Source organism: Rhea americana, unplaced genomic scaffold (assembly GCF_003343005.1).
Source record: "Rhea americana isolate MKP2758 unplaced genomic scaffold, rheAme1 scaffold_17, whole genome shotgun sequence".
Lineage (NCBI taxonomy): Eukaryota > Metazoa > Chordata > Aves > Rheiformes > Rheidae > Rhea > Rhea americana.
The window spans coordinates 4,457,096-4,460,597 of NW_028185816.1; positions in this window are offsets into that span (position 1 = coordinate 4,457,096).

A 3,502-nucleotide genomic window follows, 5' to 3' on the forward strand; every position below is an offset into this window, starting at 1 on the left:
GCGGCCGCGCAGGGGGCCGGCCGCCCCCGCCCGGCGCGCGGAGGGGGACGCGCAGCCCGGTGCCCTCTCCAGAAAGGAAAGAAAAAACACGGCCCCGCTCGCTCGGCTTTTCTGCCAAGCGGTTTCGCCGCAGCTCCATGTGCCCCCAGCGAGAAARGATGCGGGGCCGAGGAAGCCAGCGTGCCTGGGAGCATCCTTGCTCTGACCGCAGGGCTTGTCACTGATAAAGACTTAGAAGAAATGGGATAAGAATAACGTGTGATGCAGTAAACCTTCACAGGTTAAAGCTGGGTCAATGAAATGTAACTGTAGGCACTTAAATCTGTTCTTTACTAAAATGCCAAATGCATTTCAGGAAAAGTCAATCACTGTTCATCCTAAGACACTGTAAGTCTGGGAGTGTTTCTCTTTCATGAACTGATGCTCTTTGTGAATCCAGTGGCTGGATTACAGAGGAGTTGAACCGTGAGTGTAACTAATACAAACCTCTATTGTTTTGCAGTTGTTAAATCAAAGGAAGAGCACAAAAAGAAAGGATCCGGAAAGTCACCAGCTCCATTAACATCATCCCTTCTCTTTTATGGAAAAAACTCCTACCAGCGGTGATCAGACCARATCCTTTAGTCATCCAGAGTTAAAACTCCCACTGCTGTTCATGAGAGCTTTGCAGGCAAAAATATTTATATCGCCTCTTTAAAATAAATATTTTAACTATCCTCCAATGCTGAAGCTCTCTGCATGTTGTAAGAAACTGCAATGCTTTAAATAGGTCACCCACTCATGCTGTGTCTCTGCTTTGTTTTGCTATTATATCGGACATTGTAGATCAGAGCCTTATGGGGCTTTAGGGACTTAGGCTCCATCATTCTGGTATGTTGCCATTGCTTTAGACACATACCTCCCAAATACTGCATCTCAAAACCGTTTCCTCACAGCTGCTTCATTTACTAACCACAAGCTATTTATCTTTCTGCTTCTAAGCAAACATGAGGCAAATAACTGACTACTACAGTGACTGACTGATATAAAGTAGTCAAATATTAATTATGGCAAAGACTAGAACCCAATCTTTCTCTTACTTGAGCACTCTAAACACAACCTTGCAGAAACCTGTTAGCAATTTTTGTTCTCATTTTTGATTATTCCATGCAAACTGTTGTGCCCTAAATCAACCGGTAGTTGAGAGACTACGATGGCAGTCAAGAAGTACAGGCTTCATATCTTTTTGGGAAATGGATGTAACTGAGCTCTTTCATATTCTTAACAAATCCTACTGCTGGGCTCTGGCTAAAGAGCTCTGGTTGTATTTTATGAGGAGGGGTGCTGCAGTCCTCTTCCTCCTGAATACAGTTCACGGGTGCAGCTGTCAAGCAGAGAGAAGCACCTTCCTGCAACCTGTAGATGAATGAGGCTTAAAAACCATCCTCTTCTCAGTGTTTCCATGTATCCGGCTTTGATGGCCGTCTGCTGCCTGTCCTCGGGTGCCTGATCTCCCCATCCCACAAATTCCTAGGAGCTCAGGCAGGAGTAACGGCTTTAACTACGTGGCTAGACTCCTGAAAGCAAGATACAGCAGTATCAAATGTAAGCTCTCACTGTGAGTGTAGCCGTTAAAACCTAATGATAATCGGACCATAAGAGTTCCCAAGCATTGATTTTAGAATCAGTGATGTGCTGAAGTGCCTTACATAAGCCCTGGAGGATATAAGACCAAGAAACAAATGCAAAAAACCCCCAACCAACTAGCCAACCATGCAAAAACCTAGCCCAGATACAGCAAGGGTAATACYTGAATACTTCATTTATTGAATTGCACTGAGTAGTGCTTCCAAGCCCCAAAGTCAGTTAAGAGCACTTGCATATAAACCCCTCAAAGTGATCAATGTTTGCAGAATCCAGACAACTTTTGCACTGCTGAAAACCCAAGCCAAACAAGCTACCCAGACAGAAATGCTCCACACATTTGGAAACATTTTAAGTTTGTAATTAAATTCAGAAGACATCACATAAATAGGTTGGATTAGGCTAAGCTTTTGTGCTTCAGGTTTCTATAAAAGGTTTAAAGCTTATTCAACTGAGCTTGCTTGGCATTTGTCCTTGGTCTGTGTTTGCCAATAGGAGCTCTTTCAAACACTTTTATTCCCTGGACACTCTTGTTTCACCTCAGATTTTATTTGGTTCCCAATTCTTTGCCAACCATAGTACTTTATCCGCAGAAGTTTCCACCCAGGCTGGTGTTATTGCCAGTTGACTGGTTTGGCAGATACTTGGGTTGCGGTGGACTTCACTTTTGAGGTCTCTTCATGCAAGTACAGCACTGTAAATCACTTAGCTATAGCTTTGTCAGCATGGTTGTGCTTTTACCAGTGCCACAGTGGGTAAAAAATTCAGCCTTAGTAAATACTTTTCCTCACTYTCTATACATATTCCGAGTCTAAAAGGCATCTGTTGCTACCTGCTGCAGCTGCTGACTCCTGGTCATTGCTGTTTTCAGTCCAATGCGCATTATTCAAGTTTTAATTAAATGTTACATCAAAATAGTCTCTTCCTAAGTAACTCCCCTGGCATATCTGCTTCTGAAGGATCTACAGCTTTGGTGGCTCAGGAGGCAAAGTGAGGATAAAACCTGGACCCTGCTGAAAGACTTGCTACAACCTGACCGTATAGGCAGCACCCACACAATTCATGCAGCAGAACCCTATATTCTGACTGAAAACGTAAGTCAAGTAAGCATCAAACAACAGAAAAGATGTAGGCTCATGCTGACAGAACGGTATTTTGTATGAGTAGTCGTTATTCCTTCTAAGACCAGAAGACAAAAATCTTGACAATGCATTGAGCCAGTCTAATATAAATACCTTTAAGCTGTCCATAAAGCCATGCACATACAAGTGAAAAGCAGGTGGGCTTTTTTTGTGAGAAATACACTGAAAGTAACATTTACCTTTATGTATCTATCAAGATGTGCATTGAAAGATCAGATGTTTTGGTCATAACTAGCAGCAGCAGCAACGCTACAGCAATGGCTGAAACAACAACACAAAAATCAGTGTCAATGTAATTTTCAAAAGTAGTTTGGAGATTATTTGGGAGAGATAGAAGACAACAAAGCAGGAGAAGGACAGAAGGGAATTTGTCAAGAATACCAAAAAAGCAGGGAGAGAAGCATGAAGGAGAAGGCGATTTTATGATGAACATTTCTTTTTCTGCTAGGAACCCATAGGGGTAATTGTAGGAGATGAGAGATCTGTGGAATTTTGGGGATGCAGCCAAGAAACAGCTGTTCCTTGTGGCATGCTCCCATGAAGACCCTCATTGAAATCCTGGCAACACTGAAGTCATTTTCAAAAGTCTCATTGATTTCACCATGATAATATTTTACCCCCTGTGTCTGTTAAAGCATTTAAAAATTCCTTTTGCATAAAAGAAGGTACTGGAAGCAAGCAATAAATAAATAAGTGCACTGATACTGTCTTTTTACAATTACTTGGCAAGATATATT